The sequence below is a fragment of the Sceloporus occidentalis genome, unplaced genomic scaffold, assembly GCF_023333645.1.
Source record: "Sceloporus occidentalis isolate IW3139 unplaced genomic scaffold, rSceOcc1.0.p SCAF_2, whole genome shotgun sequence".
In the NCBI taxonomy this organism is placed as follows: Eukaryota; Metazoa; Chordata; class Lepidosauria; order Squamata; family Phrynosomatidae; genus Sceloporus; species Sceloporus occidentalis.
In genome coordinates, this window is record NW_028316982.1 from 132,898,491 (window position 1) to 132,924,481 (window position 25,991).

Sequence of the window (25,991 nt, forward strand, 5' to 3'; positions counted from 1 at the left end):
TTTGGCCTGACTGTTTGAGCCCAAAGCCACTATTCCCCGCAGGTGCTAGAAAGTTATCCCATGCTGAATTCTATTCCCAAACACAGGTTCAGCACCTGGACAGCTCCCATAACACCTGATAGATTTGCAGAGGAGACACCCAGAAAACCAACATCAAGTCACTGCTATCTCAGTAACAGAGCCTCTGGCTGTACCTCACTCTGCACAATATCACCTGCCGCCAATAGCTGCACCTAACTATGGATAATGTCATGTGTCTATTATGACACAGGTTCAAAGCAATTAAATAATATTTGTTTTACTGAAATATGTGACACAAGAGACTTAGGTACAAGAAAGTAGTTTCTAAATGTCTGCTTCACAAGTATCCCACAGACTTGAAATATTGCATCTGAAAAAATAAAAAAATCTGTTCTGGAAATGAATATGAACTATTCTCACATACTGATTAGTGTGATTTGCAGAAAACAACTACAACTAATTTTCAGTGAAGGGTGCACAGCTCAGTGGATTTTTGCACACCACCAGTATGCAGGAGATGAATAAAGTTACAAGCTAATATTCATTCAAGAAACCCCTTGCAAGTGTTCTACAATGGGAAAAATATCATTAGGCCACCTAACTGTCTTGCCAACATTGTATGAAATTGCAAGAGAGGTTGAATCTGGGCACTGGTCCATTAAAATTTAAAAAAATCAAGACATTGACAGGATAATCTCTCTGTTAATGACATAGTAGTTGAAAAATACTTAGCAAACTTGTAAGACTCCCAAAATATGTATTATTATGAAATATAAATAGGAAATGTTGGTATTTTTTGGAAGTGTACAATACATAAGAGTAATTGCAGAATAGTTGAACTCTTACTAGAAGTCTAAATGACTTATATGAGGCTATTGTACTTTGGAAATATGGCTGATTAGGAAAGAGGATAATGTTTGGCAAAGTGAAAGGCAGTAGGAAAAGAGAAAGACTACATTATAGGTTAGATACCAGAAGCCACAGCCCCAGGTTTGCAAGATGTGAACAGGACTCTTGATTATTGGGACTTATCAGGGTCCCTCATTCATAGAGTCACTGTGTGAAGCTAACTTAATGGCAAATAAGAAGAGCAACATTTCAGAACTGAAGCAGCAGCTTTTTCATGGCTCATGATATGGTGTACATATAGGACAGTATACTGTGTAGTTGGTGTGGCAATCAGGCCATGTAACAAATTTCTATCACTTCCACTGCTAAAATGATACTCAGCCCCTGCCTACCTCATCACCATCTTGTGGGTACTAGGAGAAAAATTCCCTTTAGCACAAATGAAACTTTTCTTTTCGAATAAATAGCAGTTACATGAGAGGCAGAGGTCCAAAACACACTGCAGAAGTAACCCAATTTGAGATGCTTTAAATGCTCTGGCTCAGTGCCAGGGAATCCTGGGAATTGTAGTTCATTGTGGCACTGGAGCTCTCTGATAGAGAAGGCTAAATGTCTCACAAAACTACAGTTCCCAGAATTCCCTAGCATTGAGCCAGGACAGTGAAAGCAGTCTCAAACTGGATTATTTCTGTAGTGTAGAGATCCAGGAGTTTATTAGACAAGGGAAATTGGAAGTATAATCCAATGGCAATGTGAATGCAATCATGGGGTTTCATGTTATTGCATGATAGACTACCACATGCAATTTCGGGCAATGGGAAGTCAGTCCAAATGTAATCATGGGGTTTCACGTTATTGCATGATAGACTACCACACACAATTTTGGGCAATGGCAAGCTATTTTCAGACAATTGGAAGTCAGTTCGAATGCAATTTGAATTCACGTAAATTCTCTGAACTAGCGAATTCATGTGAATGTGTCCTGGCCCCACTTCCTTTTAATTCGAAATTAAGAGAAATTCCTCCCGTGTGATAAACTCCCCAGACTGGGACCACACCAGACATTAGAATGGCACTGCCCATGCTATAATGACAATCCAGATGGATAAAATATCCCAGAGCTGCTATTCAGTGCAGAATAAACAAGACCAGTCCTGAGATTCAGATATCAGATTCACATCTAATTCGGTCCAAGGAGAAAAGGAGTTAAGGCCCTTTATTTTGTACCAAATACTCAACAGGGCTTGCATATATATCTATCCTAAAGCTAATCTGGTGCTGTTTAAAATATTATGTAAACTATTTACCATTAATGTTATAAAGTGCACCCAACTGTAGGGCCATTTGGGCTTCTCTTGTAATGTACCACATTCAGCTCATTACTGGGTATCTGGAGGCAATAAAACTTTGCCACTGTTCTGTCCCACTGGGGCAAGGAATCAGAAAAGCACGATCAATGGGCCTCTTCTGTGTTTTTGTTCTACTCATATTCTAGTACTGGTTTTGATATTTTCAAGTACATTCTTATCAACAGAGTGCCAGCCCAACACATCTTCTGAACTTTGTTCTCTGTCTTCCATAACAATGAGGTCCTCTGGCGAGGCAGCTCAGCAGCCCTTCCATCTTCATATGCAATAATAGATTGTATCTTTTACAATTTATTAATGCAGCTACTACAAACTGATTTGATTTATATTATTGCTGGCAGCAATGGTCTAATTACTCTCATATTACTGTGTGTGGCCCTAATGATAATTGTCTTCAGTTTACACACTATCTAAACATCTGCTTTCACAGATCTCTAGACTGAGAGATTACTGATGAGACCAACACAAAATCTGTAGAAGATGAATATAATTAGTGACAAAGAGAGATTCTAGCAGGAAGCTGTATAACTCTATTATTATTATTATTAGTAGTAGTAGTAGTATTGGAAGGTTTTTAGAAAGGTGATGTCAGTGAAGCGATTTTCAAATTGAAAAGTGGCTGTATTGAAGCTTTGTTGATGCAGGTTTCTGCATTATTGCATCACACCTACTATATTACATATGGATTTAAGAAAATATGCTTCTTATCTCCAGTGGTGGCTTAGGATCCAGCTTCCAAAGCCTTCCTCCTTTTCTCACTTCCACATCTTGAAATGTCTTTCTTCCATTTGGTCTTTTGGGAGGTGTGTGTGTGTGTGTGTGGGGGGGGGGGGGTTGGTGGATTGGGGGTGGCTCTACAGGCCAAAACCTATCTTCTTGATTTTTGTTTCAAAAATGTGTGATTTCTTGCCACACTTTTTAAGGGTGTGCACCTTATCTTTAAGCAAGCTGACAGTGAATATCACATTTGTGCCGTGTATTTGTACATCTTGCTGCTTTGAATTCTATGCTGGAAAAAAGGTGGGGTATCAAATACACACATATATACATACATTAACACAGTTTTTTGCATGTACTTTTCAAATGTGCATGTTTTATTGCATGAATTCTCAGCTAATTTGGTAATGTATGCGTTTCAGAATGTGAAATGTGTGTAGTTTGCATCCAGTCTGGGCTGTGTTGGCAGGGGATGATCCATATAAAAAGTCTGCCAGTGTGGCTTCCTGGCATATCCCTCCAAACCACCCCTCATCATGGAAGCTCACTAGATAGATGATGGCCAGGCTGACCTATTTCACTGAGCATCTATGAAGAGAAGGGAAAGTTGTGTGGGCCATCATGAAGTGGGGATGTGAATAGTGGAACTCTCCTAGAGTGTGATACTACTTCTTTAGGGTTCAAGACCATCTAGCTTTGCCACTGTGCTTGGAGAAGGAAATATATTTCATGAGTTGTGGGACAAGGGAACATACATTACTTGGAGGGAGACTGAAAAATCAACAGCAGCTTATGGCAGAGTTTCTTGTTCAGAGTTGGCAAACCTTGAACAAGAAAAGGAAGCTAATTTGGGGTGGGTGAAGGGTGGGTAAGAAACCTTACAAGACAAAATAATTTTTGTTTTTCTGTACCTTCAACACGGATGGGGAAACAATGTAGTATTGTGTGAGAACCCTGTAAACCTCATTAAAAGATTCCCAAAGTTGTATATTCTGAAACTGAATCTTCCTGAGAGCTGGGAAAATGGAGCTGGACCATCCTGTGCCATGTGGGTGCATCTACACTGTAGAAATAATGCAGTTTGACACCACTTTAAGTGCTATAGTCAAATTTATAAATTTGCTTGGCTTTCTCTGCCAAAGAGAGCTGGTACCTCACAAAACTACAATCCCAGGATTCTGTAGGGATGGAGCGATGGCATTTAAAGTGGGGTCAAACTGCATTACTTCTACAGTGCAGATGCACCCAGTTCCATTTTCCCATTTCAGAGAAGTAAAAGAACAAAGGCAACATGGAAGGTGTACATATAATGCACAGAATGGAACTTGTTAACAGCAAAGTCTACAAGGGAGACGTTAGAGACAGATAAGACCCAGCATGTGAGTATTTTTCAGATTTCCTGAAGTGAATAAACTGCCCCAGGCTTCAGAAACTACCTCTTCTGTGATGGGAATCAGCCCATCTGATGGAAAGCTGTTCGAGAAGGGTACAGCTTATCACTCTCCACACATTATTTCAGCCGAATGCTACCAGTGAAAATCAGCCTATGAAGTCATAGGTTGTTGCCATGGAAATAACTATGAGATCACAACTGAAGTTGTAGATTCATTCACAGCTGTGAATAGAAAAGGAAAGCTTCTGCAGAAACATAAATAGCTTCCGTAATTAAACCCATAGTTTGACAGGTTATACCCTTTCCATCTAATTTTCATTCTACCTGATGCATCAGTAAGAATGAGTTATTAATACACCTATTCTAAATACCAGTTAGGTCGAGTGTAATCAGAGGATTGTATTCTTTCAGAACACAAAGAAACCCCCCTAGTGTGAAAATATAATTACCATGCTAAAGGGTTTCCTTCCACCCAAGGGCTAGAGGAAATTTGCTGTGTTAATAAACAAGAACAACGGGCTCACCCCCACTCACTCTGATCAAAGAATACATGAGTTCAGAGGCAAACATAATTTTGGGAAGCAGAGACTTTGTTTAGCATAAATTGATATCAGAGGAATGATGTTAGATGTATGTGTTCTTTGCACATGAATAACTTCCAAAGAAGCCACAAACATGTGGTTAGTCTGGCTGATAAATTTGGATAGAAAGAGTAGGCCACAAGAGATAATTTGTACATGAAGTCTGGACAGCAGAAGAAGGAAACATGTGAATACATTGTGCAATTTGTAAACAGTTCAGATGAAAAAATAAAGAATTATGTCTATATATCTTTTGGGCTTCAAAAACAACTTGTAGTATGGAGAATGGTGAGAGGAAGGGAAGCTGATGACATTGGGAACTAGAGGGAGTACTCTGTTAGCACATACAAGGAGTCCTGTCTACATTAATGGGATGACAGTTACCATCCCAAACTAAGGAGTTTACCGCGCAGCCCCCAGGGACGCTCCTGGTGTGGGATGAAAAGGAGTGGAATGGGAACAGAATGGAGGCTATCACATATTTTATTGCACACTGGAACACCGCCGCCACCACCGGAAGTTTCCATTCCATTCCTGATCTGTCCCAGAGGAGGTGATTTTCAGGAACTGTTCAGAAGCGTTCCTGAAAGTTGTCGCGTCTGAGATGGATCAGGAACGGAATGGGAACTTCTGGCGGTGTTTAAGTATTTGAAATAGGAAGGGAGCAGTGAGGAAGATACAGTTCCTACCAGGGCCTAAAGCATGACCATGTAGATGATTTGCCCAAACAGTTTGAGAATTTAAGATTCATATCTGGAACCAAAATCAGGAAAGGTTCTAAGAAGGTTGGAGGGATTCCCTGTCCCCTCTGCTTCTTTTCTGTTGTCAGTTCATTCAATCTGGGTGGAGTTTAGGCTTACACTACTTCTGGGGAGGGGAAAAGGAGAGAGCAGTAGCAAAGGAAGAAGATGGTTGAGGAGAGAAAGGAAATCCGTGAGTATTCCTCCTCTCTTTCCCCCTTCTATAGTCACCTAACTCAGCCAGAGACCACCATTTGTGGCTCTATTTGGGATGAAAGTATGATTAACATTAGCTTCTGTTGCAGCCCATTTTCTTTTTCATTCTGACAAGTCAGAGGTGGACTACCTGATGTTCAACAGCACTAGTTGTACAAATTCAAATTCCAGGCTTGAGGAATTCTTTAGAAATGGCATCTCCATCTGAAGAGTTACATGCCAGCTATTTATCTACTATGATGATATTGGCATGTGGCTGTCGTAACTCTTCAGAGCTTGCCACTGTTTCACTCTTAAGAGCCAAGCGGTTATATTTTAACATAGTGACACAACAGATGTAAAATCTGGCACAATAAACACAAAGTGTGATTCCTTCCTTGAAGGTTGTGATGCTCAAATGAAAACTGGCGGGTACACTATGAATGCTCCATTAGGATATGAGGCTGTAAAATTGCTGGAGTTAAATGAATATGAACCTGATTTCTTGAATACTGTCACTAGGGCCCTGTCTGCATGAGACAAATAAAACATCCTCCCCACCCCCACCCCATACCCATGGTTTCTGTCCAGATGACATCTAAGCTCAGCACCAAACCTGGTCTAGACCACCCTATAACATTTAAAAAAACCTTACCTTTTGCTCTGCATTTTCCTGGAGGTCCAGGCCCCTCAATTGTAATGCTGGGTGGCTGTATACATGTCCCACTGTGCTACCCGGTGCTGCCACCTCTAGTATAAGTCACTCAGCTTCAGTCACCCGCTGCTGCTGCAGTGAGTCAATTACTGTGAGGGCAAAACAATGTGCCCAGCATCGATCACATAGCTGGACACCTCAGTGTCCAGCTATGTGATTGACGCTGGGCGCATTGTTTTGCCCTCACAGTGATTGACTCACTGCAGCAGCAGCGGGTGCCACACTGGCATGCACAGGTGAACAGCTGCTCTACATTGCAACAGAGGGCCTAGGTAGAACTTTTGAACTGTTCCTGCCACAGAAAGAAGCAAACCAAAAATTAAAGGAAGGAAAACATTATTAGATACTCCATGCAAATAATGAAATGAATAGTATTATAATGACTTTAAAACAAACTGAATTTTAAAACAAAAAAAAAAGGTAATGTAATTTTTAAAGTGTAAACCAATGAAGTAATGATTTACACTTCAGGAATATTTCCTCCATATGTACACCAAAATATAGAAAACAAAAGATGGTATAATGTGAAATTTCAGGATGGAAGCTTATATTTTTGATGGACAAACCTCATTTTGACTACAAGAACTGCAAAAGATGTAGAAGATAGTTTTGTAGCCATTTTACATAAGATCAATAAAGAGATAAGCATTTGCCATCCTTATCAGACAGATGTTTCCTTTTTTGCTTTTATAGGCAATTCACTTCTGAATAATATGAAACAACTACTGAATGCAGTTAATAAATGTTAAGTTTAATATAAGCGAGACAGCATTTATGATTGTATGCAGTGTAAAAGCTTTTGACCATGCTGAATGGTAATTTTAGTTGGAAACAAATCAGCATTTCAGTTAATAGAATACTCATATAAAGTGAATTCAGACAGGGTACATGGAACACATGTTAAGTAGCCTGGACTCTCAGGACTTAGTTGAAGAACCCATGAGGCAGCAAGCTTGTTGAACTTAAGCAGAACTGGTTTAGATCAGTGTTTGTAAGGCAGGCTGCCTTGGAACCCTATATGCCTTGACATCCAGAAAAAGTAGAGTAAAAATAAAATAGTAAATAAAGAACTCTCTTTTTTACATCACACTACAAAAGATCGCATCTCTCTTTGTCTCACTCCCTGTCATTCTATGTGCAATTAATATTGAGGCAGCTTTCAAGATGTTTGGTGCAGAGGTAAAAAAAAAAAGCCCTGGTCAACAGTTTTTTTAAAATAACCTTTTTATGCTGGCAAAGGGATTATTTTATAGAAAAAATCAACACTTAATTCTGAAGGTCTTGTACAACATACAGAATTATATGTTTTTTGTGGGTTTTTCAGGCTATGTGGCCATGTTCTAGAAATTTTCCTTCCTGACGTTTTGCCAGCATCTGTGGCTGGCATCTTCAGATTTTCTGAAGATGCCAGCCACAGATGCTGGCGAAATGACAGGAAGGAAAATTTCTAGAACATGGCCACATAGCCCGAAAAAACCACAAAAAACCATGGATGCCAGCCATGAAAGCCTTCGACTTCACATACAGAATTATAGTTTTAAGATGACTTAACATTTGTGGTCACAGAGACATGTTCAAATGACAACCCTCATATGATTAAAAAAATCATAAAGATGTTACGGACATGTGCTTATTCTCCCTTTCGCCTCCCATCCATCCACTAGTGCATGTGAGAAGGGGGCTAAAATGCATATATAGAACTTTGTGTGGGGTGAGATCTTGGACCAGTTGGATGATGATGGGAATACATATTTGTAACACTGTCATCCCATGTATACTGTCTCATCATTCATGACAGAAAAGTCTCTGTTTTAATTCTACAATCACATTTTCAACAGTTCTGAAACTGCAAAATGGGCTATGTTCATGTTCATTCCATGTTTTGCTAGTCTCATGGGTGAAACAGCTGGAGGTGTCCCAACCAATCCCTCTGCTCTCTAAAAACATAGAAAATATTACATTGCAGGGAGAGCTGAATTACTCAAGAGGTTGATTTTAAGGTGGGTAGCATTGGGAGACATAGGTATATAGAGAGATATAACTGTGTGATAACCATATGTCTCCTGATGCCATTGGCCTTGGTAATTGTTGGGACTGCTTACTACTGGATATTTCATTTTCAATGGAGAGGTGGAAAGAGCAACAGTAGCCACAGGTAAGAGCAAAATATAAGTGTAACAAGCATTGTAAAAGAAACAGAAGCTGACATGGATGTTCAAATGAATAGTCTGTGCATCACTGACAAAGCCCAGTGTGATCCTCACACTCACTTTCAAGGCGGCTGGCAAATATGTAGAAGAGAACAAAGCAGAGGCTTTCCTCTTAAACACTTAAGAAATTGGAATGAAAGTGGATTTGCATGCTGATTTACATGTATACATTTCATGCTCAAACTCAAGCTGTCTCCATTTGTCACCCCAATTTTCAAGAGGTCTAGAAGTGAGTGAGATCTCTTAAACACTGTGTTCTACTAGCATTTGTGTTAGTCATTTTATACATGGAGAGTACGCAAGGGAACAAAAGGCAAAAGGGAAAATATGAGCAGAATACTATTTCTCTAATCTAACTCTTTCCTTCTCACTTACTCTTTTGCCCTTGGCTCTCATCCAGTGCTCAAGTTCTTGTATGTATAACAAACAACCATCTATTCTACACAGCCTTTCAAACAGAACCTTACAATCTGGCAAAGATAAATAAATAGACCTTTTCCTTCCCTTTCCTATTACATGCATGAAGACTGCATCATGCATAATATTCAGCTTCATGTCAATGAAAGTTTTTGCATACAGTCAGCTTTCTGTATCCACAGATTTTTTACCCAATGTTCAAAGTAATTGTAACTGTTGTCCTGCCTCTCATATTAAACAGATCAAAATTGATGAGCTTTTTAAAAATCTGATACGTTAGTACCAGAGGTTGGTAAACCTAACATCCCTACTTTAAACAGATTTGATTTTACTGTGCCACTGTATTTAAAGGAACCTGAATATCCACATTTTTTGGTATCCACAGGGCTCCAAGAACCAAATTCCAGTAGATACGAGGGCCCCACTGCATTTCTGAAAAGGAACACTGGGAATTTCCAAGAGGCAGAATTCCCTTCATGTAGTGGTAGCATTTCTATTAAAACATTGTATTTTGCAAATTAGCAATATCTAAGACCATCAAAACACCCAAAAAAGAAGAGGAGGAGAAGGCAAACAATTCATGCCCACTACACCAGTACAGCACAGGACTCCATACTTTAATTCAACAAAAAAATCCTCCTCCTCCTCCTCCTCTCAACTGAGGGGCTGCAGACTGAGGGGCTCGACAGACCACCCCTAAGGGATGGCCAGCGGCCAACCCTTTTAGCGCTGGATCAGAGCTGCAGCAACTACATGCCATGGCCCCAATCTCGCCTTTCCGGATGCAGCGCCAGAGGAGTACCGTAATGCCACATGCTATGTGATCTGGTGTGTGACATCATGCCGGCCTGGGGGTGGAGTTGGGGTGTGTGTCATGTGGACACCACGCCCTGACTCCACCCTCAGGCCAGCCTTAATGTCTGGTCTGTACAGCGCCTGAGTGTCCCTTATCTGAAATTCCAAAATCCAAAATTGTCCACATGGGTGGCTGAGATAGTGACAGCTTTCTGATGGTTTAGTGTACACAAACCTTGTTTCATGCACAAAATTACTAAAAACATTATGTAAAAAATATCTTCAGGCTATATGTATAAAGTGTATATGAGACATGTTAAATGTAGCTCCCATCTCTGAGATATTTCATTATGTGTATGCAAATATTCAAAATCCAAACAAATTCAGAACACTTCTGGTCCCAAGCATTTTGGGTAAGAGAGGCTCAACCTGAACTCTCTTAAGAATTTATGTGCTTCCCACATCTTTTTCTTTTGTTTAGGGGCAAGGATTAAAGAAGGCAGTAGAAATGTTATTTTCTGTGCAGAAAAGTCACCCACCCCGATAAGATTTTGTATGAAAGAAATCCTCAACTGCAAGAGATTTTCTTGCAGGGAGAAGAAAACTTAAAATTACTCATTGTTTGCTTTGAGAAGGAAATTTGTGAAGGATTAAACCTCTAGACATAAGGCTGTGTGTGTGTGTGAGAGAGATGTTACTATGCCTATGGAACTTATTATGAGGTATGAAACATCAAGCTTCCTTTATTCACAGTGGCCTAAAGGTTTTGTATGGCTGTTTCAATGCTTACTTGGCTGTTTCACTGAGCTATTTTTTGTGTGGTTAATTTGCTTAATATTTGATTCAATGTTATTATTTGATTTTTAGTACATACATCTTTTTTTTCAAAACAGTAAGTCCTTGATTTTATTTTTCTTGTGTATTACTGATGTTTTATGAGTTTTCTAAGCTGCCCCAAAGGGAATCTTTTGTCCTATAGTAGACAAAAACATCCCGAAATCCTTCAAATGTACAATTTTCATTCAGACATGATGTTGGGTGGCCAGGCACCCAGAGGAAAGGTATAAAAATGCTCCCACCCCAGCTCTGCCTGATGTGCTGCTGCAATCACCACCAACAAGGCCTGTGCTATTTTTGTCTGCTCTTCAGTGCTGACATCCTTTCTGAAGATATGTGCATGTGTGTGCATGCCCACAAACAAGCTACTCCACCCTTCCTGCCATAAAAAGAGATGGTGATGTAGGTAGCAGCTTCTATACACATACACTGACTAGAATGTAGAACTTTTCAGTGACTTTATCTTCAAAATGTTTCACAAGAAAATTGCAACACTTTACGGATATGTCTTTTCAATTGCTAATGGTATGTCCAGTATACATACATTGACTAGAAATCAAAGGAACAAGCAAGGACTCTTTCACTATAAAGATATATGCACACACAGGACAGAAATCCATACAAGGCAAGCTTGATTTCAGTTAAAATCACATTTTGTAGCATAAACTCCAAAGATTCCTCCTATTCTCTGTGTTTGTGCCTCTTTGATGTTGGAATCCAGCTATCACGAACCCAAGACAACCCCAGATCATGGCCAACAGGCAGTGATGTTGGGACTTGTATTTGGAGGGCCATGGTTTCTATAATCCTGCATAGGGAACCTAAGCACCATGGGGCAGATACAAATTGGGAGAGGTACTGTACCTAACTAGCTTTCTATCTTTCCTGCTGACTTTGTCTCCAATCAGAGAGTGGATGCAAAAGTTGACAGATCAAAGGTAAAAGACATTTCTTCCTTCTTCCAACACTCCAGTGAAACTTAAGAAAGCCTCCTCTATTGGTGCCATGGAGCAGGGATTTCTGGTTTTTCACTGCTTGAACAATATGATCCTACCAGAAAGATTACCTCTTGCTCAACGCAGGTAGGTTCTGAAAAGCGGGAGGTTTTCAAAACATGTAAGAGAAAAGTTGTGTGTGTTAATTTGCATGTGCATTTGAGCATGGCCAAAATATCAACATGTGCATATGATATAATGGTTGCGTATGAAAACGAGTGGAGTTTAGGCACTCCCATTAAAAGGTATATTTTTAGGTCAATGTCCCTTCCCCTAATTCCCTGCTCTGCCCATTTTCGATAGAATAAAGTCAATCTATCTCAATGAAACCTGCTCAAGGGTAGACACATATCAGTTCCCATTGTTACATTTCTCCATGTGATGGCTGGTGGATTCAAACAAAGCTGTACACATGAGAGAAAACAAATATGACTATCATCAAAGCTGTACACACTCAAATGATTAGGAGCTGTGTTTAGAAGAGCAGGCTCAAAAAACAATAGAATTATTAACTTCAAATCAGAATGACAATTGCATTTCTATTCATAGCAGTTCAAAGACCATAGGTTTAAATGATTTATGGGAATAGATTCTTAGAATGTCTACTGCAGCTGCACCTGCTTTCCTAGCTATTACCTTGGGAATGTTTCTAAGAACATGTAAACACTTATGCACCCAGAGCAATCCTCACGTGGAAGCAACCGTTATAACAATCCATTGGCACTCCAAATTATATTAAAATATGTGTGACTGCAATGAGGAGTGTCAAAACATCCTGCTGTTTGGTGTGCTGTTATTTTTAAATTTTGCATTAAAGGTTTGCTTTGATTTGGAGTGAGGGAAAATCCTATGTTGTTCATAACAGTATAAAATCTGGAGCTGAAGATCATTTCACCAGACATAAACAACTGGTATAAAAACTTGCTGACAGAAGTCCTTGACTTATAAACGCACAACAGCTCTCCTTCTTATTATACTTTTCTGAGTCCCTGGTAGATCATTAGTCATGGCATTCAGTTGTATATGGTTGGACCTATCACTCTGGGGACATCATGATAATATTTCCTTCAGGGGTATCTGTGTTCAAACCCTATTTACATGGTTCTGTTTCAAAAACGGTATTGCTTTAGGCATTTTTCAAAAACAGGATCAGATTTTATTTTACTTAGCCATCAAATCAAAACATTTAGATCGAGTAAGAAATATGCAGACAATCCAGTTTAACATGACTGAGTCCCTGTAGGTATTCAATCATGTTCATTTTGGTCTTCTGTTGTCTGGTTGGAAATATTCAACCATGGGCCTGAGCATGATTCATTGGTGGTGGCTCAGTGCAAAACATAAAGTAGGAAAAAGATGCTAAGTCAATCTGTTTCTTATTTTAGTAATGTAATAGTTTCTGCTCTCTTACTTTGGACATCATTTGCTGTATTTGTGTCAACTCTTTTTAAAAAAAATTCCTTGAGATTCTTGTTTTAAAACATAACTATAAGTTTCTCTATTATTTATGCAACTAGAAATATTCTAGCGAGCTTTGATAGGTAATTTGAGAGAGATGTTAAACATCCTCATGGGAGAAAAGCTCCCTGTGGTTGTTTCTCTGTGAACAGAGAATCCAGCCCAGAGAGCTATTAGACGCCACAGTGAAGTTCTTGCCTTCCCAGAGAGGAGGAACAAACGTTCCAGGGATCCCAAGGGATAGAAGCAGCAAAACACCTTTTTCATATAGGATAATGCTCAACAATAAATTCCATGGAAAGAAAATATGAGAAAAGAAAACCTGTACCTTCTGATGATATCAATCCTTTCAAAACCTGTAAAACCTTTTGGAAATCTGCCTAGCACAAAGCCAACCAGCAAGCGTGGCTCCTCACTATTCACACAGCAGAACACAAAATGACAGGGGTGACTCCATCCTGCAGTCCTGGGAGACATCTCAGTTCTTTACTTGTTCAATCACTAGGAGTGCTGGCAAGAGGAAAGGCACTGAAGGAGGCATATTAGGACAGCTGGCAGTGAGCTCTTGGGAACCTATCAAATCATATGAAGCTGGCCATCTTCCACTTCTTCCTTGGCAATTCCTAAAACTGCTGCTGTGCCTCTTTCTTTCTTTGTCTTCTTATGTATTTAGTACATTTGGATCAGCCTTCTCTGCTCATTGAACACCTAAGGTGATGTACAAATAAAGGCCAGGATCTTATTGTGACAAACTGCTCATGCAATGGACCATAGCATGAGCAGTTTGACATTTTCATGGTTCGCTCACCAAGGCACCCAGAGCCTCATTGCACAAGCAGAAGCTGAACGGTTCCAATGGCAATTACCTCATGCAAAACAGAAAAAGGTGGCAATCCCACATTATCAAGCTTGGGGGGAATTTTACTTTACTAATATGAAATAGGAACTTGGGCAAAAGTCTTGTTCTGCTCCATTCTGCCTTAATGGACTTCACCTTGTCCTTTTACATGCTCTTGATTAAATATTTTGCCTTTACATGCTTAAATATTTTGCCTTTGTGGACACTTTAAATGTCTGAATGTTCTTCTGTTATTAGGATTGGTTATGTTTAGACCAAGATGTGTGGAGCAACATTTGTACAGATGAGATATGGCTGAGATAGGGAACCACTGGGGGATGCAGGCCAAATATCCACCGCAATAACCCCTTTGAAGCTAGATGGCAACTGGGGGTCACTTTTAAGAGAAAACCTAGTGTTTCTACACCCATTGGAGTGGTGTGTACAAACAGATATTAAATATAATACTGGACTCTCCCTTTGTGTTCCTTCCCAGGGGAAAGGGAGGTGCTAACTCTGTATCATCAGAGCTTAGAATCATAGAATCATAGAGTTGGAAGAGACCACAAGGGCCATCCAGTCCAATCCCCTGCCATGCGGGAAATCTAATTCTAAGCATCCCCAACAGATGGCCATCTAGCCTCTGTTTGAAGACCTCCATGGAGGGAGTGTGTTCCACTGTCGAACAGCCCTTACTGTCAGGAAGTTCCTCCTAATGTTGAGGTGGAATCTCTTTTCCTGGAGCTTGCATAGATTGCTCTGGGTCCTAGTCTCTGGGGCCACAGAAAAACAAGTTAGCTCCCTCCTCAATATGATATCCCTTCAAGTATTTAAGCAGGGCTATCATATCATCTCTTAACCTTCTCTTCTCCAGGCTAAATATCCCCAGGTCCCTAATGCGTTGCTCACAGGGCATGGTTTCCAGACCCTTCACCATTTTGGTCACCCTCCTTTGGACATGCTCCAGTTTCTCACCATCATTTTTAAATTGTGGTGTCCAGAACTGGACACAATATTCCAGGTGGGGCCTGACCAGAGCAGAATAGAGTGGCACTATTATTTCCCTTGATCTAGACACTATACTTCTATTGATGCAACCTAAAATTGCATTGGCCTTTTAGCTGCCACATCGCACTGTTAATTCATGTTCAATTTGTGGTCTACTTGGACTCCCAGATCCCTTTCACACATAGTTTCATCCAGCCAGTTGTCCCCCATCCTATATCTGTTCATTTTATTTTTCTGCCCAAAGTTCAGTGCCTTGCATTTCTCCATGTTGAAATTCATTTTGTTAGCTTTGGCCCAGTTTTCTATTCTGTTCAGGTCATTTTGAATTTTATCCTGTCCTCTGGATTATTAGCTTCTCCTCCAAATTTGGTGTCATCTGCAAATTTGATAAGTATATCCCCAATTCTGTCATCCAAGTCATTGATAAAGACATTGAATAGCACTGGGCCCAGGACAGAACCCTGTGGGACCTCACTGGTCACTTCTCTCCAGGATGAAAAGGAGCCATTGTTGAGTACCTTTTGGGTTTGGCCAGTCAACCAAGATTTCCTTCTCCTGAAATAAGCACTTTGGACATGTGGATAGCAAATAACCATATGGTGGTCTTACAGTAAATACATCTGTCACAACAGTCTCAATGTAGGGATGCAAATTGTGGCTCATTTCATTCCTGCATGCAAGAATTAATAATTTCAATCTCTCATTTCCATGAGAATAGTTTATGTGCAGTTTTTGAGCACTGCTTATCCTTTGGGTCTTTGTTGGGGAAAAATAATGTGTGTGTGTGTGTGTGTGTGTGTGTGTGTGTGTGTGTGTAATGGTATTCCTGCATAGCAAACATATTTTAGGGCAGAAAATGTACACTATACGCAGCTTTCAGCTTACGCTAAAGCTGTGCTGCATTGCAATGAATGGTGTGTATGGCAATGGCACACCCGTGCCACTATGCTGCCACACCTGAGCCCCATTACAGTCATCCCTCCATATTTGCGGCTTTGATATTTGCGGATTTGATTATTCACGGATTTCATTAATATGTTCTCTCTAGGACTGTCTAGGTCCTCCAGTGCAACTCTGTGGTCAACTTTATCTAAAAGTTGCACTGAAAGACTATTTGTAGCTACTCCAGTGCCATTCTATGGTCAGTGTATGTTGGACATTGACCACAGAGTTGCACTGGAGGACCTAGAGATTCCTAGAGAGGTGTCCTCTCAGGTAAAAACAGTGTTTTTGTTATTTGCGGTTTTTCCATATTCACAGGGGTCTTGTTCCCCTAACCCTAGCGAATATGGAGGGACAACTGTATATTCAACGGGGCTCACCTTATCCCGGGAAGTCCGAAATGAATCCCCCATGTAAGGCAAGTGTCCACTGTATATTCAAATTGCATAATTTTTTCTTGCAGGAAAACCTTGTGCATTTTCCACAAACAGAATTGAGAAGAATGAAAAAATAAATAAAAATGGGTTTGGTTTCCATTTCCTCATCAAGGTACCATGAGCATTGAGACACTCTTATTTTTGTTTAGGATGCAAATATTAACAAGTGTTTCTTACATTTCTAGTGTTGTGCAGAGTAAGGTGGGAGGTGTTGAGTATTTTCTGCTGAATAACATTGACTCAGAGAGTATCTACACTGCACAGATACCACTTCAATTGCCATTGATCCATAGAATTCTGGACTCTCTTTTTGATGAAGTACTTAGAATTCCCTGCTATGCTTCAGGGGACTGCAGTAGGCCTACCTAGCAGAGAATTTTAAGTACCCCTCTCCCAGTACAATTTATAGGATTCCTCAGGATGGAACCACGGCAAGTAAAATGGTATCGGATGGCTATTATAGTGTAGTGTTGATATTCACAGAGTGATATGGACTCCATCATGCTGTGGCAAGATGGGCTAACTACCTAGGTCACAGTTCTATATTCACAATTGAGTTTATCACACTAGTGAGATACCACAGGAAAACGGGAGATAAATGAAAGTTAAGTTAAATTTGAATTCGGAAAGTTTATCACAGTAATTGCTGCTAAAATGAAATAACGCGAAGTTAATCCACAGTTAAAGCAGAGGAAACCAGCACTTTTTAAAATTTGGTTTGTTCCAAATTTAAAAAGCTGCTTGTTTCCTCCGCTTTAACTGCAAATTAACTTTGTGTTATTTCATGTTAACTGTGACGTCATGTGACAAACTTTGGGCATTTCCTGGTTATCTTGGCATTATAAAGCATTTAACTCCCATTTTCCCTTGAGATCTTCCCTCGAGATAAACTCCGTAGTGGGGAACAAGGTTCATTGAAATCAGTGGCATTTACATCTGGGCAGGAACATCTAAGAAAACACTGTAAATTAATTTAAGTCTTTGGACTCAACGGCCACTGTTCTGTTAATGACAGACACAAACATATGTCCAACATATGTCTATGTATGTCTTTTTTTTTTTTTTGGTCCTTGCAGAGGTCAACATGCTCCTCTTCCCTCTGCAATGACCCCTCCCACCATCCTCAATGTTTCAGTGCCCCTCTCCAAGAACATTCAGTGGCTGGTAGACAGCTGAGGGGAAACAGAGAAGCATCTGACTGTGTTCCCATAACTTGAAGCAAAATGACTACATCATTTGCCACCTTTAGATGATCAGGGTGGATTTCAGTGGACTATGTTACTGGTGCTTCACCAACCCCACACCAACACTCCACCAGCCACTAATGGGCATCGAGGGCTGTAGTGGCTAAATGGTGAAACCAAGGAGGTAGGATGAGGTCTCAAACATGGTGTAGGTCCACCTCTGGAACTTTTACAGGATCTCACCCGATGTGTCTCCTGTCTTTGAAAAATGTTGAAAATACAGCTTCAATTATCACTTTAGCAGATAGCACTTGCATAAATGCTCCCAGCTTCTATGGTGTTTGTAAAACTTTGGGCCAGAATACTGTTACTGTTTTATGCTGGCATAGTGTTCCATTCAACCAGCATGAAGTATAGGGCAACAGGCCTGAGAAAGCTGCCCTGCCAGAAATTGCCTTGCCAGACCTAGAAACTCAGGACCTAGTATGTCAGCTTTTACTCCTGACAGAGGTGGGTCTTTCTGGTGTCTCCCCACCCTCCACCAGCCATTTTACTCCTGCTGCCAAGTCACCAACATAGCAATACACAAACAGGTCTGCAGCTACTATAGAAGGAGTGAAAATTGCATGATTTGTAATTTAATGCAAACCAGCCCAATTTGCATGGTTTGAACTAATTTACAAACTGGAGCAAAAGCATATGTGCATGTCAACAAAGCTAATAATCTGCATCATCAGTGTGTGTGTGTGTGTGTGTGTGTGTGTGTGTGTGTGTGTGTATAACAAAATATGTCCCTCAGGGAAGTAGCATGCAAACAATGTATATATTTAGGGAATGTGCTTGCATAGATGTGTATATTAGGAAACATTACACACCAATGCATGCTCATTTTTGTTCAGAAATCAAAATGGATATGGAAATAGGATGGAATTAATGAGATCTCCTTTAAAATGTAAATGTTTAAGAAAGTGAAATAGGCAGATTTAAGTCCAAAACATACTGTAAAAATAATCCAGTTCAAGACCACTTTAATGGCCCTGGCTCAATGCTAGGGAATTCTGGGAATGTGTGAGACCAGGGCAGTTAAGGCGGTCTCAAAGTGGATTATTTCTACAGTATGTTTTAGAATTTAATTATCCATATTTCCTGCCTGTGAATCCTGATTGTGCAAAATTGTAAGTTTATTTTAATGTTTCTTTCAGAAATTTTGAAATTAAATTTAAGTAAATACCATCTTCTTCACTTGAAACATAATATATTGTTAACTTACTCAGAATAACATAGAAAACATTCAGTTCATCAATAATGAATTGCCAGTTGCATATAACTAAGTGAGAAACAGGCATTGGCAAATAAGAAGTAATGAATCTTGAATAACAAATGTGAATGACAAATTCAGAAATAATGAACAGCAAATTGTAAGTCTCAGAGGAAGCAAATCCACCAGCATCACCATCATTTTTAAAAGCAGAATTTGCAAAATGAAGAACGGATTCAAAATATATGCCTTACAAGGTCAGCAGTTTCAAAGAAATGGGTCTTTCCATTGAGCTTTCTGTTCAAATTGCTGGATGCAAGACCACATTGAAACCTTGGCACTTTGGTGACCTTTTCCAGTAATGCAATAGGTGGCTAGAATTCTAGATAATTTCTCACTGTGCAAATAAACAGGGGCATTATTTTTTCTCTGCTTTAGAAAACACTAGAGACCAGTCAAGCTAAAGCAAGCAGTTTCCTTTTTTTCATTCCTGTTTCCTACTCAGAACATAAATGTTTGTTTGTGTGTGGTGGTGGTGGTAATGGGGAGGTTGGCTTGTCTAACAATATTTCCCAGGGTTCAAATGCTCTTTCCCTCTAAGAACTTCTACAACTTCCATGTATATCAGACCTTTCCTAGAAGCAACATGCTCGTTCTGCATGAGTAAGTTCCACATAGACTCCTGATAAGTCTGCAGACAATGGATTTCCTTGCTAAAGTAAATGATTTCTGGAAACTTTTTGAAAAAGGAACAACCCAAGTGAATCTTCAAGTTGTAAGGATTCTGCAGAGGATTCATACTATAAAACTATCAGACTTTCCATGGAAAGTTTGTCCACTGGAGAGGGCAATTTTTGGTTAATTAAAATTAACTAAATAGTATGAGAAGCATGAAAGAAGGACACAGGATGAGAGAAATAGAGGGGAGAGAAAGAGAGGTAGGAAAAGAAAGAAGCCATTTTAAGTCTTGGTTTCCCTCTCCTTATCCTCTGTCTACTGCCTACAGCAAGAGTGTGAAATGGTGGAGGGGTGGGACCCAAGACATCTTTGGAGGGCTGCAGACCCCACTTTATCTGGTCCCTAAAAAAGAGATTCCTTCATCCCCCAAGGTCCTTCTAGGTGACATGGGGGCATTTTCTGGCCCTAACAGTAGTCAGCAAGACACTTTCCAAATACATATGTGCCTATGTGCCTTCAATTCACCTGCTGATTTTTGGTGAACCCATACATTTCTTAAGGTTTTCTTAGGTAGGGAATATTGAGAGATAGTTTGCCATTGCCTTCCTCTGAAATATAGCCTACAGCACATGGATAGTCTCCCATCCATGTACTAACCACCAAGACACTGAATAGCTTCCAACATCAGATAGGATCTGGTGCCACCTCATTTTATGATATTATCTAGGAATTAATGCCGAGTTACTGCTGTCATGAAATTGAACCTAAAACAGAATATGGAGCAAATTTGGCCTTAAGACAATGGTTATGGAATGCCTTTTTACAGTGCATGCCTGAATAAGTCATGGACTGACACACCATGGCACAATCTGTCTCTGATGACCAGAAATATCAGCCTTAGGACAAAAATGATCCTTGATCTGACATTAGCCAGGCTACAATAGCTAGGCTCTTCCTGACATAGACTCGAGAAATGCTAACACCCTCAGTTCACTTTGCTGTTGAGAAAAAAAAGAGCATCAGCTGTTCTTTTCCCAAGTAGTGCCAGTATTTCTGACAGGGGGGTGAAAATGTTCTTTTACAAAAATTAGAAGTGAAGGAACTCAGTCTAAATGAAATGCCCCCAGTTCATAGCTCACAGCAGGCAGACAATAATAAATTGAACTGCTACAATAAAAAGAAAAAGTTAATTGCCAAATAGAAAAGCAGAAGTATGATCCTGATAGAAAAAGAGAGAGAGATCATGTGAAGCTCAGTACTTGTGATATTTCTGACCACTTCTGCTCATTTCTGAATTTAATAATTTTGTTATCCGGAAGAAATTTATTAGTCGGAATATAATAAACAGAGGTGGGCCATATTAAATTTCCATTGTTGTTTGTGCATGTGTGTACTGCACATTTTAATAACTCATTCTGTTCTGGTTCCTATGAGTTTCAAATTTTGTTTGTTCCACAGACAGCATTCCTAGTATGGAAATGTATCCAGATTTCCCAAAACTTGTCCAATTTCATTCTTTCCACAGGTACTGGTATTTAAACCCCCATCCACCACCCATTGACATGTGGATTAACCACCAGGAATATCACAGTGAATAAGATGACATTGTAAGGCGACATAATAAGTTTGGCAATGTGACAACGTCACTGGGTTTAACTGAAAGCTGTGAGAAGTAAAGGCATTTGAAATGAGCAGGTTAATATTTTTGTAAGGAACACCAACCTACCACATCAACTGAGTCTCTGAGAAGTTTTAATTCATGTCTGTTTATGAATGCCTAATATCATTAATACTGTTCCCCTATAAATAATGTAGCCTGGACCCTGTCAGTCAGATAGGACTTTTGAGAATGTCCCACTCAATTCAAAGAAACTCATGTACAATAAATTCCTACTCATAGTATCATTAGTCTATATCTCCAAAGATGATGGTCTTAATTTTCCTTCCAGAGTTTCACTGCATGACTACCCTTGTACTGTATGCCCTGATATCTAACACCAAGTAGACCCTTTCCCCCTTGATAAAACAGGGAGGAAGATTTAACCAAAAATAAGTGTCCCTGATTGCAAAGTGAAGTATACAAGCATGTCATAGAATCACAGATTCATAGAGTTGGAAGAGACCCCAAGGGCCATCCAGTTCAACCCTCTGCCATGCAGGAACTCCCAATCAAAGCATCCCCGACATATGGCCATGTAGCCTCTGTTTAAAGGCCTCCAAAGAAGGAGATTCCAACACACTCCAAGGAAGTGTGTTCCACTGTTGAACAGCTCTTACTGTCAGGGACTTCCTCCTGATGCTAAGGTCGAATCTCTTTTCCTGTAGCTTGTATCCATTGTTCCGTGTTCTAGTCTCTGGAGCAGCAGAAAACAAACTTGCCCCATCCTCAGTGTGACACCCCTTCAAATACTTAAACAGGGCTATCATATCACCTTAGTATGTAGAGAGATCTTGTAGCACCTTTGAGACTAACTGAAAGAAAGAAATTGGCAGCGTGAGCTTTCATAGACTTCAGTCTGAGGAAGTAGACTGAAGTCTATGAAAGCTCATGCTGCCAATTTCTATCTTTCAGTTAATAATAAAATGTGTTATTGAAGTCAAAATTAACAGTAACCATTGCATTGAGGGTTCTGACTCTATTTCTGTTATCTTGTACTTTTGTTTTTTGTCTGTCCTTAATGGCTTTAATAATTTCATCTGTCATCCATTGAGGATTCTTTTTCTTTTGGCTACAGATAGTGTCTTTTTGCATTGCTCCCTGATTTCTATATTGGCCATCAGACAATGTTCATGTATCATGTATACAGTCACTTCTTGGATTGATTGAATATTGTGTTTGCGACAAACTGTGGGTGTTGCAAAATTCAATCAGTTGGTCTCCTGCTTCATTTCTTGATTTCAGGCCAAATTTTCCTACAATATTTCATTCTTTTCTATTTCTTATTTTTGCATTTCAACAGCCTATAGCTAATAAGAATACCTGTTTTGGTGTATGATGAATTTTCTCCTGGACATCAGCATAAAATCTTTTAATTAGTACTTCACTTCTTCTGTCTCTGTAGATGGAGCATAAACTTTGATTAAGTTATCTATAGGTTTTCCCTGAAGTCTTATATTGACTTCATTCGGTCAGACTTTGTAGTATATTCTTTGACTGCCTTTGCTACCTCTCTCCTCACTATAAATGCTGCCCATTTCTTCTTAAATTTTCAAATTCTGAGTAAAATGCTGTGTAATTATCAGACCGAACATGTCATACTTCTGTCCACTTTAGCTCAGTCATCCCAAATATAAATATAGCACACCTGCTTCATATGCGGATGTGCCTTACACGGCTTCCTTCATACGCTGGAAGCCATGCTGGAAGAAGTAATGGGGCATGCACCCCAGAAGAAGTAATGCCCTGGAAGAAGTAATGGGGCATGCATCTGCAGCATGCACCCTGCGCCATGCCTCGGGCACGAGCCGCATTACTTCTAACGAGGCTCGAGCATACACGTTTTTCCCCTTACGAGGGGAGGTCTGGAATGGATCCCCACGTTAGGAAAAGGCCCACTGTAAATATAATATAATACAAATAATAATAATAAATATTGCAATGTTTATATATTCAGTTTCTCAGTTTACTTTGTCTAGCTTCCCCCATTCATGCTTCTCACATTCCATATTTTTATAATTTGTACTACGCAGCTTCAGACTTCCCTTTTGCCTTTGATCACATCAACAACTTAAGGTTCCGAGTCAAAACGTAGGCCTGTTACAGACAGCCAAAATAAAGCTGCTTCGAGTCACAGTGGAGGTATGGTGTTTCAATTATGCATGCGTCCTAAGAGTCCAGAAGTCACACCAAAGCCACACTCCAGTCCTTAGGGCTGGAGCATGGCTTCTGGACTCTTAGGATGCATGAATGATTGAAACACCATACCTCCACTGTGACTCAAACTAGCTTTATTTTGGCTGTCTGTAACAGGCCTTAATGTCCTTTTGGCCTGAGACCAGCTACATAATTAACCACAGTGCTACTAGTACTTATCCTCTACTCTTCTCCAATAGCTCATCGAGTGCCTTCCAGTTGGTGATTCTCATCTTCTGGTACTATAAATTGTTTCATTTTAGATTGTCTAATCATGTTAACAGATCTTTTACATGTGTTTACTGTGCCTCCTTCTGTGAAGTACAAGTGTTAGCTATGGTTCCACTACCATTCTGTATAAGAGATTCTCCCACCAGTGTCAACCTTTACTACTGCTGCTATCCAGTAGCTGTTTGGCACATTTAATTTGGTTCCTTAGCAAAAGCCCATCTGACATAGGAGATTTTACTAGCAGCACTTTTGCCATCAGCATAGCCACATGCCTCCCAGAAGCATACAATCCTACCACCATGAAAAGGTTGTACCATTGGTGGAATATGTTATGATAGCCTCTCATATAGGCAGTGATCAGACCATATGCATGACTGGTCTACCATATTCCTTCAAACCATGCCATACTTGTCTTATGGATCAGTAAGTGCTTTAAAAAAAATAAAGGAGTAATTCTTAATATTCCATTAACCTGTTAGAAATTAATACAAAAAGGAGTCATTTCTAATATTCCATTAACCTGTTAGAAATTAATACCAACTAAGTACAGTTAAAATGATTTATTTTCTATGAATTTTATATTTTTCCAGTATTGTGTTGTAAAATCAAACCAAAATAAACTTGTTTCCTACTTCAATAAAGTAATGAAAGTTGGGGGAAAATAGATTAGGAAAGAAAACAGCAACTCTCCATGAAACAAACCTCATTGGATTTCAGCTTCCTGGAGCAGAGAGCTCTTTCTTTTCTGAATGCACAAAATATAGCATAAATAGTGAGGCTCAGACGTTCTGATACATGCATGGGGATATTCAACTGTGTTATGTCAATTACTGTAATGTCCCAGGCTCTGATTCCTCTATCAGCTTTCCTGAAAATGCTATAGACTTCAATTACTAGCAAGCCGTATGACTGATATTTGGAGCTGAACAATATTGAATCAATGCTGCAAAGTCTACAGACACAGTCAGGGCTAGTGTTGTTTTTGAACATTATGTGGAGACTCATCCTATACATATGGACATCTACATTTCTTTAGTTCTCACCTTGTTAACCTGCATTATTTACATTCATGGCCACATGCACATTTGACCCTGAGTCAATTTCATGTATTTGATGAAGGTGACAAGAGCTCATGCCACAGTAAGTTAAACGTTTCCAAGGAACCAGAGCCTATCTGACTTTTGATTCAGAAATGATAACATGAATCAACAATCCTCATTTAGCAGGCAGGGAATCACAGGGTGACTGTTTTGTTCACTGTCCCAGTTCACACCATAGTAATTATTTTCTTCCAGGACATTTTAAACTTTTCATTTCCTCTGCTGTGATCTAGCAACCTATCCATTTAGCTCTGCTTTGTATGTGATGATAGGCATATGCTGAAGCTCATAAAGATTAATTTTTTAGACTACTATTCCCAGAATGTCCCAGACACCAACCATTCTGCCAGAAGGATTCTGGGATTTATTGTCCAAAGAGGTATTCCCCCCCCCCCAAGCTATTGCCCATGCATAGGTGTCAACCATGATTATACCCATGATTGTGTCTTCAGCCAGAGCTGTAGTCTGTCCAATGACAATTAGGTTCTCTAATTTAAGAAACAGAAACTGACTTCCCTTTTTCCCCAAGGGATCACATCTTATTTCATCATTTTCAGACCAGTCCAGCACTGTAACCACACCAGCTTGGAACTCTTAGTTTTTTTCTGAACTACAACTCCCAGAATATCAGTAACTTTTCAAAACTCTGGTATCTTGAACAGAGGCCCCATAACATTTGCCTGCTAAAATTAGCTTGTAGACAATTTTCTTTTGCTGTAGTCAAAGAGAAGGCTATCTCTTGTCCTGTTTGCCCTGTGACAATTACTTACCTATTGTTGATTTTTTTTATACTGCCTCTTGCATGGTCCCAACCCAGCTTTCAGCATGAAAAGAATTTAAACCATATTACAGATGGCTGCACATCTCTTTATTACATGCTGAAAATTGATCTGGCCAATGGAGCAATCAAAAATTGCTTCACTGCACAGCTGGCTGTAACACACCTTGAATTCATGATATATTCAGGACAGATTCAGGATCATATGAATCTGTCCTAAATCCATAAGTGTGGAAGGTGAAGGACATTTCACTTTAGAAAATGGCAATGAAAGCTAAGCCAGAAGCAACATCAGTAATTAAATTACAGGTATCAAACAAGTGAATTCAACAAGATCCTTGATTTTGAATTGGCCGCACGTTCCATGTGGTGCAAGACATCTGGTTTATATAAC